The sequence below is a fragment of the Malaya genurostris genome, chromosome 3 (genome assembly GCF_030247185.1).
Source record: "Malaya genurostris strain Urasoe2022 chromosome 3, Malgen_1.1, whole genome shotgun sequence".
Taxonomy (NCBI): domain Eukaryota; kingdom Metazoa; phylum Arthropoda; class Insecta; order Diptera; family Culicidae; genus Malaya; species Malaya genurostris.
In genome coordinates, this window is record NC_080572.1 from 203,629,985 (window position 1) to 203,643,084 (window position 13,100).

Here is a 13,100-nt window from a genome sequence, read left to right on the forward strand (position 1 = left end):
CTTCGGTGTTGCTAGCTTTTATGAAATTATTTTAATTACCGTCGTTTTGAATAACAGTTTGATTTTCAATCACTCATTACCCTTTAATTTCGAATCATCAAGTCAGATAAAAAAGATAAATTGTATAAAACTATAAAATAATTTCCCTGACGTGTGCCAATTGACTTTACAATTTTTGGTCATTATTAACGGTACATCCGGAACCGGTATTCAGGGATAGGCATTACCAAAAATGGTTCGGACAGGCATAAACTATTATTACGAATAAATTGAAATAATTTTAAGTCCAACTTTAATCTTCTATGACGGTTTGAATTAAAAAAATCATCACCCCGTAATTCCATAATCGGAAGTCGGAATCGAATAAAATTTACCAATTTTGTAAGGGACCATGATTCTTTTAATGTTGATTATTGTTTATGAAATTCGTTTTGGTCTTCTCTGAGAAAACGATAGAGCTCCTCTATTCCAGATACTTTCGGAACCGAAATTAGTCAGTTTGATTCCAATTAGTTTGATTCGAAATTTTTGAAAATCAGCGTAGCCATTTTTGAGAAATCGTATTGCGTTCTAAATAGATTTTTTGTCTACCATCTGGGATCGAAGGCCGAATACCGGTAAAACTGAAATAAGTTTATTTAAACATTTTAACACTAATCACCCTGTATTTCCTGAACAGGAAATCTAATTATAAAACAAGAAATTTTTTTTATGGGATCTTAAGACCTTTCATTTGAATCTTAGATGAGGGAAATTGGTTCACCTACCTACGAGGAAAATGAGTGACATTATTTTAATTTCGTTACACTTATCATCATGTAGTTCCGGAATCAGTTGAATGAAATGATAGTTTAGTAAAAATTGTCTCCTGGTTGTATGACCAATGTTTTTATGCATTTCGTTACCTATGATTTCATGCATTTCGAATTGTTAAAATACGTTCATTTTTCATTGTCAGTTACAAGCAAAGTCAAAGTCTTGGCATTACATTCCATTTGTGGAGTTTGGCCTACAGTTCAATAAAAGTTCGTTTTACTGAATGAATTCAACAATGAACTGTCAAAATTTACTGACTGGTTCATCACTAAATACCGATTTTTGATGAATTTTGCAAGTAAATCGTAATAATACAAAATTTGGAATTCTTGAATATTACAAAACATCCTATTTGATTAAAATAATATTATTGATAAGAATCAGCGTAAAAAACAACATTCAGATTTTTCTAATGGTAGTCCAGATTTATTAACAGTATTTTATATGTGAGGTAAAATTGTGTTGAATTATTTAAGATGTCTGCAAACAAGTTCCCTTTGAAATACAACGTCTTAGAACAACTTAGAAAGAATTGAAAATATACTTACTGAAAAGATCTTCTACCTCTCCATCCCCGAACGAGTCTATAATATTGTCCATTATCCGGAAAACATTTTTTACTCACTAAAAACACCGATAAGCTCTAATTTTTTTTTTAAAACAAAAGGGTGCGATTCGACAGGTTTTTTTCATCGAAACCGTTCAGTAAACATCATTGAAGCTCAGCACTGTTTGCATATTTTTCCGTGTTCATTTACTTACTACTGAAAATCGGTGAAATTTTTACTGAATAGTGTAGTTGCGATGACGTTTCAATGTTTAAAAAATACGCCAGTAGAAAAGAAACAACTTTTCAGCAAAGTTATCGTGTGAATAACCGACAACTGGTTAATGTTTTACCGACATCGGTAAAATGGAATAATTTTTACATCATTTTCTGTAAAAATGAATTTTACATATCAAAACTGTAGAAAAAAAATACCGAACATAAAAATTTGAGTTTTGGTGTGTACTTGAAAAGATCTGTTGACAGCAAAACGACGATTTAAACTTACTTAAACTTTTTACCTGTTAAAGAACACAAGCGTATCAGACAAGAAAAACACGATTTCGATTTTTTTTTTTTCCATAAATACGTTTATTTCATAGGCAATATACATAAGTTTTTCTTCGCCGTGGCATCCACAATACATAGTAGTTTAAACCTAATACATTTCGAATATCATATTAGTATGTTGGTACTCATTAGTTAATCTAAACACTGTTTTTATCAAGCGAGTTGCTATTTTAAATTACATTAAATAAAATACATTTATTTTGTACATGATCTTATAACTATTTCAGGATTGTTTGTATCAGTTCACCACTTATATTCAATATCCTATAGTTGGCTATTGGTTGAACTCATGGAAGAGAAAACAGTTTAACATAAAATAAAATTTAAATTGGAACTCCAATGGATTTAATGAAATGATAAAGAAGTTTCATGTATGGAAGGTCACGACAAGCAAGAATGTCGCGAACTGGGACATTGGATAGTCTACCTTGGGTACGCAAGGAATTTATTAGTTGAGATCTGACATCACGAAACTCCACGCATGTCCAAACAACATGGTCAATATCGCGGTAACCTTCGCCGCAAGCACAATGATTAGTCTCGGAAAGTCCAATTCGAAGGAGATGTGCATCTAACGTGTAGTGATTGGACATGAGTCTGGACATCACACGAATGAAATCTCTACTCACATCCAGTCCCCTGAACCATGCCTTTGTCGATATTTTAGGAATAATTGAGTGCATCCACCGACCCAGATCATCTTTATCCCAAGAAGCTTGCCAGCTGGCAAGTGTTCTTTGGCGAGACGCGCTATAGAATTCGTTGAAAGCAATCGGTCTCTCATAAATTTCACCCTCAATAGCACCACGTTTGGCTAAAATATCGGCTCTTTCATTGCCTGGAATGGAGCAATGAGCCGGAACCCAAACTATTGTGATTAGATAATTATTATTCAATATGTCGTTCAGACACTGTTTTATTTTACCCAAGAAAAACGGTTCATTTTTGCCAGCAGCGTTTGAGCGAATGGCTTCAATTGCACTCAGACTATCTGTGAAGAGGAAATAATGGTTTGGAGATAATGTGACGATTACATTCAAGCTATAATGAACTGCTGCTAACTCTGCTATATAAACAGATGCAGGTTCTTGAAGCTTGAATGAGGCCGAAACATTATTGTTGAACATACCAAACCCTGTCGCTTCTTCCATTCGCGATCCGTCCGTGTAAAACATTTTCTCAGAGTTAATATGCCTGAACTTACTTGAAAATATTTTTGGGATTTCCATAGAGCGTAGGTGGTCCGGGATTCCACGCACTTCGCGCTGCATGGATGTGTCGAAAAATAAAGTTGAGTCAGGTACATTTAGGAGGCTGACACGGATAGGAATATATCTTGAAGGGTTGATTTCCTGTGACATATGGTTAAAATATACTGTCATGAATTTTGTTTGAGATCGAAGCTCGACTAGTCGTTCGAAATTATTAATTACCATGGGATTCAGCACATCACATCTTATTAGCAGGCGTGATGAAAGCTCCCAAAATCGATCTTTTAATGGAAGAACTCCCGCCAGAACTTCAAGACTCATTGTATGTGTCGAATGCATGCAGCCTAAAGCAATTCGCAAACAACGGTACTGAATTCGCTCAAGTTTGATAATATGAGAATTTGCAGCGGAACGAAAACAAACGCATCCATATTCCATCACTGAAAGTATCGTTGTCTGATACAATTTTATTAGATCTTGCGGATGAGCACCCCACCAAGACCCTGTTATTGTTCGAAGAAAATTTACTCTTTGTTGGCATTTCGTTATCAGATACCTAATGTGTCCTCCCCACGTGCATTTGGAATCAAACCACACCCCGAGGTATTTGAAAGTCAAAACCTGTTCGATTATTCTTCCCATCATATGAAGCTGAAGTTGCGCGGGATCATGCTTTTTTGAAAAGACGACCAGCTCTGTTTTCTCCGCAGAGAATTCGATACCAAGATGAACAGCCCAAACGGACAATTTATCTAAGGTATCTTGCAATGGTTTTTGCAGATCAATAGCTTTGGATCCAGTAACTGAAACCACGCCATCATCTGCCAATTGTCTTAGTGTACATGGGGTTACTAGACAGCTGTCAATGTCATTCACGTAAAAATTATAGAGGAGCGGACTGAGGCATGAGCCTTGCGGGAGACCCATGTAGCTAATTCTGATTGTTGCCAAATCGCCATGTGAAAAATGCATGCGTTTCTCTGACAAAAGGTTGTGCAAATAATTATTTATAACCGCTGGGAGTCCATGTTGGTGGAGCTTGTCTGAAAGAACATCAATGGAAACTGAATCAAATGCTCCTTTAATGTCTAAAAATACAGATGCCATTTGTTGCTTTTGAGCGAAGGCAATTTGGATGTCAGACGAAAGTAATGCAAGGCAATCATTCGTCCCTTTATTTCTACGGAAGCCAAACTGAGTATCTGACAACAAACCGTTCGTCTCGACCCAAGTGTCGAGACGTCGTAGAATAATTTTTTCGAACAATTTTCTGATGCAGGACAACATCGCAATGGGTCTATATGAGTTGTGATTGGAAGCTGGTTTCCCCGGCTTTTGAATGGCGATAACTTTCACTTGTCTCCAGTCAGGTGGAACAATATTTTGCTCAAGAAACTTGTTGAACAATTCCAACAAACGTCTTTTTGCGAGGTCGGGCAGATTCTTCACCAAGTTGAATTTAATTCTGTCCAATCCAGGAGCGTTATTGTTACAAGACATGAGTGCTATGGAAAATTCCATCATTGAAAAGGGGCTATCAATGGAATCATCATTTGAAGAAGACTCCCTAACAATGCTATGCGTAGGAACGGAATCTGGACAAACTTTCCTCGCAAAATCAAATATCCATCGATTCGAGTACTCCTCACTCTCATTTCCTACGTTACGATTCCTCATTCGTCTGGCCGTATTCCAAAGAGTGCTCATTGAGGTTTCTCTTGACAAACCTTCCACAAAATGTCTCCAATAGCTGCATTTCTTAACCCGAAGTATGTTCTTGTACTTGGTTTCTAAAACCAAGAATTTTTCAAAATTCTGAGGAGTTCCTCCTCCTCGTTTTAAAAACGTCTTGAAAGCATTTTGTTTCGCGTGTTTAGCATCTGAGCACTCTTTGTCCCACCAAGGATTTGGAGGTCTTCTGTTAGACGATGGACCAAGAAATCGTTTGGTTTGGGCTTGTTCTGCGGCCTCCAGAATCGAACAAACGAGGAAGTCATATTCTTCAAGTGGGGGAAGCTCTTCCATTGAAGTTAAGACACTTGAAATATTACTTTGGTATTTAATCCAGTCAATATTTTTTGTCAAATCATATGGAATATTAACTGAATTAGCAATGCCTTTGTTACTGCTAATTGAGATGATGATTGGTAAATGATCGCTACCATGTAAATCAGGAAATACTTTCCAGGTGCAATCTAGTCGAATTGAAGTCGAACAAAGAGATAAATCTAATGCACTTGGACGTGCAGGAGGTCTTGGGATCCGTGTCATGCTACCCATATTTAGTACCGTCATGCTAAAATTGTCGCAAATATTATATATTAGAGATGATCTGCTATCATTGTAAACGGAACCCCACATCATTCCGTGCGAATTGAAATCTCCTAAAATCAAACGTGGAGCAGGAAGGGCTTCGACAATTTCATTAAGCTGTCGTTGTCCAACTTGAGCTCTTGGAGGAATATATACCGAAGCAATGCAAATGTCCTTTCCTTTAATGTTTATTTGACAAGCAACAACTTCTATACTAGAAGTCGAAGGAATGTTTAATCTATAAAAGGAATAACATTTCTTAATTCCTAAAAGCACTCCACCATACGGGGAGTCTCTGTCGAGACGTATAATGTTAAAGTCATTAAAATTTAAGGCTATGTTTGATGTAAGCCATGTTTCGCACAAAGCAAATACATCACATTTTTGACTATGCAACAAAACTTTAAATGAATCAAGTTTTGGCATGATGCTTCGACAATTCCACTGCAGGACAGTGATTGAATCATTTGCGGCGGATGATAAATTATCCATCAAATGATACAAAACCTGTAAGAGCTGGCCATTGAGCTGATAACTGTTTCAAAAAAGTTCTAGCTATTGGAAGGAATGCTGTTATGATGGTCTTTAGAGGTTCAGAAATATTGAATGCAGCGAAAATCCATTCTACAATTTCCGAAAATTTCAGTAATCCTGTTGGTGAATGTGAAATGGAGCCCACTGGATTATTGTCTTTTCTTGAGCTAGTTCCTGGATTGGTTTGTGAATTTGACAAACCAGGAGGCACAGTTTTTGGTTTTAAATTTGGCTTTTTAGCTTTAACACGGGGATCTTTTTTTGAAGGTATAATTTTAGGTGTCTTTTTTGGTATTTTGTGGTTTGTTAATCTCCTCTTAACAGACCCTTGAGGAGTGACAAACGAGGTATCTTCACTATTTCCGTCAGAGTCAGATTCCTCTGGCTCCGCAAGATTTGAAAAACCGTTTTCGGTTTCCAAAGGGGAGACATGTATGACCGTTTTGAGCATTTCTGCATATGTGCGCTTAGACCGTGCTTTTAAAGAAAGCTTCATTTTGTCTTTACGCAGCTTAAATGCAGCGCACACTGAAAGATCATCATGAGGGCTTTCCCCACAATAAACACATTTTTCAACATCTTTATCGCAAAGATTATCCTTATGAGGCCCTTGACATTTGATACATTTGGACTTATTACTACAGTAAGTAGCTGTATGTCCGAATTTTTTACAGTTCGTGCAATTCATAACATGCGGTACGAAAAGCCGAACAGGAAGACGAATTTTATCGATATAGACATGGCTAGGCAATGCAGATCCGGCAAATGTTACGCGAAACGAATCTGAGGGACGATAAGACTTTTTTCCATCGACAATAGATGCTGAGTACAATTGTTTGCACTCGAGTATCTTAACTCCCTCAAGCATGGAGTTTTTAAAACGGCCAACTCCATTTTTAAGTAAATCATCTGCTGTCAGACTTGCTTCAGTCACAACACCGTCAATTTCTACCTTCTTCGATGGAATGTAAACTCGATATTCAATAGCAAATAATTTACAGGTTACAATATCGTTTGCCTGTTTCAAGTCGTTAACTACAACTCGAATTTTATCTCTATTAACCTTACAGATTTCTTTAACTTCAGAGAAATGTGATGTCAAATCCTTTGTAATTTGCATCAAGTTTAAAATCTTTTCTTTTTTTCGAAGATAGACTATCCATGGCCCAGTGGTACCCTGTGGATAATGTTTAGCCCTCGGAGTATTTAAACTTTTACTAGTATCCGGAATCGGATTCGGATGATCTTCCATGAGATCATCCATTACATTAAATTTTTTTTGTAAATTAATAATACCAAAATAAAAACTTATGTTTAGTAAAATTTCAGATATAAGAAATAAAAAATAAATTAAATTAAATCTACCTTGTAGCTGATGTCTCTGTTCCTTTATCGTGAAGAACGACGTGAAGCTCTTCCAACGATTTCCAATTGGCAGTCTTTTGCTGTTTCCAATTGGCAGTCTTCTGTCGTTTACTGCTATCTCAGTTGCTCTGCCGTCGTTGTGAACACCACTGCACTTGCTGTACCTGACCCCAGGTACAGTGCTTTTGCTCTTGGTGGCGATCAAATGCGATGCTTGCAGTGTAGCACCTCGCGATATATGCCGTCTCTTTTGATCCTACGCAGCGTACAAATTCTGGTACCTGGTAGATCAGCACTGGGTTGCTTTAGCACCTCTGTGCCTTTGCACCCCTTCGTCTTCGCACCTTTATGCGATGGCACCTCTGTGACTCGTCACTTCTATGCTCTCGCACCTCTGTGTCTCTACACCTCTGTGCGTATGAACGGGATGGCCTTCGTTGCTAGCTTTCCAGTCGGGAAACGCCCCGAATATTGCGTTTGCTATGGGCAGTTTAACTACCTGAAGCTTAGAATTGTCTCGGTAGCAGCCGTTAACTCACGAGCCAGTACAATCGAAACACAACCTCTTCGCTTGAATGGTTTTTACTGAATGACCATAGAGATGACGATTTCGATTTAACGTTTCTTTTTTTTCACTTCAACCAAGAAAAACATGCTGTGGATAATGATATATTGACATTTTATTCGACCACTTTTTTTTCGTCAACCCCTGCTGCATGGTTAGTTTCTGATATTATGCATATATGAATACATTATACAGATAAGAATGCTGGTTTTATTTTTTTTGATGCATAATAATATTTTCAGAGAAATACTGCAATTTGGATATCCAGTTTGACAATTGTGCTGAAAAATTCAATTCCGCTACCTGGCGTTCCTAGGATAACTTGCGCCCGGGGCAAAATATGATTCGCTGCCCCTTACAGTAAAGAGGGTGATCGGTTCAGCGAGTGAGAAAATGTCTCTTCGACTTCAACAGCGACCAGCGAGCAGAAATGAAATTTCAAACGAAGATTGTTTTCTCACACTCAATAACGTGGCGCTCGGGGCGAATACACCATCCGCCACCTCCACCTAAATACGCCACTGATTCCACTTTATGCATTGACAAATACTTTAACAGGTTTTCCGACGAAAGTTGCTCTTCTTCGATTTTTGCATTCAGTCATTCAAATGACGTTCGATATTTGGCACCGGATGAGAAGCTGGTTTCTCTTTTCGGGAAAAAGCAAAATCTTCGACTGGTTTACGTTATTAATTCTGTAGTCGAGTTTTCTCCGTTTTCTTCCTCAATGAATTTTTATTTTATGCTAATGATAAGTAGATTATAACAGCACGACAACCAAAAATCCCATAACGAATCGAGGGATGAGTATAAAATGAGATCCATTCTCAACGAACCCACTTATCAACCGTGATATATGTATTTGAATTTTTGAATTTTGTGTTATTCATAAAAAGATTTGTTTGAGAATTTTTCAAACCGATCGTTTGGGGGACCACTTACTAATACAAGGACGAATTTGCTATATATCAGAACTTACTGTAACGGAGATAGGCGCCACCATCCTAAATTTTAAGCTTGCAGTCTCTATGTGCTCGGACTTCCCGATTGAACATTCAAACAATATCCGACTTGGAAGCTCTACAAATTAAAAAATTCTTATTCGCTAACATATTAATTATATATACTGAATTTAGAATGAAAGATAAGTTCTATCGCGGAGCAAACCCTCTAGACCGAGTGTCATATACCATCCGATTCAGTTCGACGAGATTGGAAAATGTTATTGGATCTGGATCATTGATTAAGTTCGAAGATGACATCGCTGTCACATCAGGTTCTGAAGATAAAATGATACAAATAACATAACCTTCAAAACGCATATTTTATCTCTCCGTTCAATTTTCTCGGATATGGATGAACCGATATCAATAATTCTAGGCTCGTCCGAGAGTAATATTGTGGTGTGGATCGAGTTCAAAGATCATATAGATGAAATTTTAAATTTCGAGGATATGATCGCACAAGTGACGTAACCGACAAAACATTTTTTTTCTATCCGCACAATTATTTCAGAAAGTGACCTATGATCAAGTTCAAATATATTATTGATGATAGTTTTGGTTTGAGAAATGTTGTCAAATATGAGACGTTATCTCTGAAGCATGTTTTTGTGAATCGCTGAAATCAATCTGAATGAATTTGTATAAAAATGAGCCCAAATTCGTGTCCAAAATTATCCTAACTAAGAAGGCTTTTGTTTCCAAAAGACTGTGTCCATGACAACAGAAAGGCATTATCACATCGCTAGGTGGATTAGAAATAGTTTTTTTGTGACACAACTAAACCAGAGAAATTTTTTCACAATTTCATATGTGCAATTTTGTTCTTTCAGTAATATTTTTTTAGGTAAAATACTCCACATACTTTTCAACAATTTAATCGTAAATTCATAAAATATTTTTGGAATCTGTATGGCGTCGACTAACACATTTGCTGTATATTATATTAGATGCATGATATTTCCATCTTTGTCAGAATTTTAGAGCATAAAACTATTTGAAACAATAGAAATTAACAAGGAATTGTGTGATTCTGTCTCATGGATAAATAGAGTTTTGTAGAAAATTAAACTAATCAATTTTGAAGGTATCTGTAAATTTCATAAAGGTTTAAATTAAATGAAAACACTATTGCAAAAAAGTAAAATAAATTTGAAATTTTATACTTTAAAAAAAGGTTTGATATCTACTAACGAAAGCGTAAGTTGAAATTATTAATCTTTTCAAAATTACAATCTTATCTTTTCTGCTACCTACAAGTTCATAAATTCAAAACACTAGAAAATTTGATTGTATTCCACATTCGTTTATTTCAATTTATTAAAACAAACAAAGCGACTTGGCAACAAAAGTAACTTTAATAATCTTAAAATTGAAAAATAAAATAGCGATTCGGGGTATTCAGTCGTAAATGATGACTCTAATGGTTGTATATTAGTGAGTCTGCGCAACTGATTTGTATTAAAACAGGGAGAACGCTTTAAAATCATTTCAGAATTTTACTCTGCATCCTTCGAATCCTTTTCTTCCTGGTTGAACAACAACTAGATCAAATTGGTACTGTATACAATAATGACTAGAATAGATTTAACTAATTGCAATATCTAATACAACTAAAACCGATTCGTTTTTCAGTTAACAGAATTGAGTTTCAATAACAACGTCAAATGTTTCAACTAAAATATTTGTTGAAGTTGAAAGGTATGTGTTCTGGCTAACTGACAGCTTTTTTTTATCAATTAAATATTTATTTATTTCAACTACCGTTTCTGTTAATTAAAAAGTAAAAATGACAGTTTAGAAACAATAACTATCCATTAATTGTACCAAATTTTAACCAATCGAATACAGAAACGCAACTAATATTCTGGTTGATTCGGAATCGCGGGTGGTGCTGATTGAAACTCTTATTAATTTTTGAAAAAGATTAATAAATTTACATGATTTTAGATACTGTACCAATTACCCAACAAGAAGTTAAATTTCATTTTGAATATAATATTAATTCAAATTTTATGGGTTTGTTATAAATTTCGCGGTATGGATAAGTGACCTGCTCTACAAAAATGCACAAAAAGCTGATTATGAATTTTACAGGTGACCAAATTCCACCTACAATGAAATTTATACAAACCTATCTTGACAAATGATAGAACATCGCATTTGTTATGACTTTACGTTGTATTCAAATGAATTTTAGGATACGGCTATAGCCTTTTTCTTTAGAGTGGAAAAAGATTTACTGAAAAACCAATTTTAGTTTGGACCCCCGGAGACTCATAGTGTTATACAGCGTTCGACTCAGTTAAACGAGATCGGAAGATGTCCGTATGTGTGTATATGTGTGAAATTTTCGATGAATTTACGATCTGTTCAATTTTCTCGGAGATGGCTAAACCGATTGTATCAACCCTCTTAGAATAAAAGTTCAACGGTGGTCTTTCGTTGGTCCAATTAACGTCCAATTAATCGTTCAACGGGGGACCAACACGGGACCGTCGTTTGCCGATTTTGAAACAGACCGTTGAACGAGTGTCATTTTTTTCGTTCAACAAACCCGACAAACAGAGGTCCATTGTTGAGCCATTTTTAATATGAGGAGTTGGAGCCCCATTGGACTAGTTTTACTGGAGAATTTCCACTAATTTTATTAAATTAACACTACATACCTGTACAATACTTCTACTTCACATAGAGTAACAACAAACTTTCTTTCTATATTAAGGTAACACCTAATTTTCACACTATTTTTGTAGGAGAACTCTGGCAGCAATCTTAGGTTGCAGTAATATCTGCGCGAATTGCGAAGCAAAGCGTGATTCGAGGCACATGCCCTCAGGTTGCTGTTAGAATGCAAGCGTCAAGACGCGCGTGCGAGTTTGTTACGTTTGATCAAAGCAAACCTGTCAGAGTGAACGCGAAGCGATAACAGAACATTGCATTGAATCGCTTCGCATCGCGTTCCGTGCTCACTCTAACATCAACCTGAGGGTACTGTCCGAGTGAGCGCAAATCGCGGTGCGAATCGAAGCAATTTATTGCGATGTATTGTTATCGCATCGCATTTACTCTGACAGGATTGCTTTGATGAAACGTTTGATGTCAGAGTGAGCGCGGAACGCGATGCGAAGCGAAGCGATTCAATGCAATGTACTGTTATCCCTTCCAGGTTTGCTTTGATCAAATGTAACTAGCTCGCACGCGTACCTCGACGCATTTCGTTACGCTTATACTCTGACATCAACCTTAGTCTGATTCAAAAGCTACTTTGAGGACATTTCCGGTTCGGGAGATGTACGCTTAATTAACCAAAGATACCTGGACCGAATCGAAAACCTATTTGATTAATTAATTTATATGTCCACAATGCTCATGGCAAAATACAATCGTATAAGTTACGTAACCGACAAATTACAATTCTTCTACCCTCATTTTATTGTCTCAGAAGAGTCCTATGATAAAACTCAAATGTATTAAATATGATTAGTATTTAATGGGGAAAACAGATTGGAAAATTCTCTTCGAGAACATTTTCGCGGTTTTCATTACATAATTGGATTCACATGTCAATTTTCCAATCTGTTTTACCCGTTAGATACTGAACATATTTAAAACTAGCACAAGACGGCTCTATGTCTTAACAAAGACTAAGGTTGCTGTCAGAGTGAAAGCGTCACGCGGAGCGTCTGTATGCGCGTGTGAGCTAGTTACATTTGATCAAAGCAAACCTGTCAGAGTACATGCGATGCGAAAACAGTACATCGCATTGAATCGCTACGCTTCGCTTCGCGTTCCGTGCTCACTCTGACATCAACCTAAAACAAAAATCGTTCAAATGTATTATTGCTAATACATTCGGTACGGAATAGAATAAATCTATTCTGTTTAAAGTGTTATTTCACTGAAAAATAGACTAATTTTGTTGCTTCATGAAGTTTCACATATCCGTACCCTTGATTCTAAACTAGTTACTCACATTGAATTTCATAGATAACTTTGAATATGCTGATGCTAAATTGAAATTGTTGTTTCCGTATGTGAACTTTTTAAAGGTTCTATTTTGGTAAACGATAACTGATACCGTTAAAAAATATTTTCTCTAAACTCAGCCTTTTTCAATACTCACTCGATATTTCTATGATGGCTTCAGGAAAATGATAGACGAATTGCACGGCACC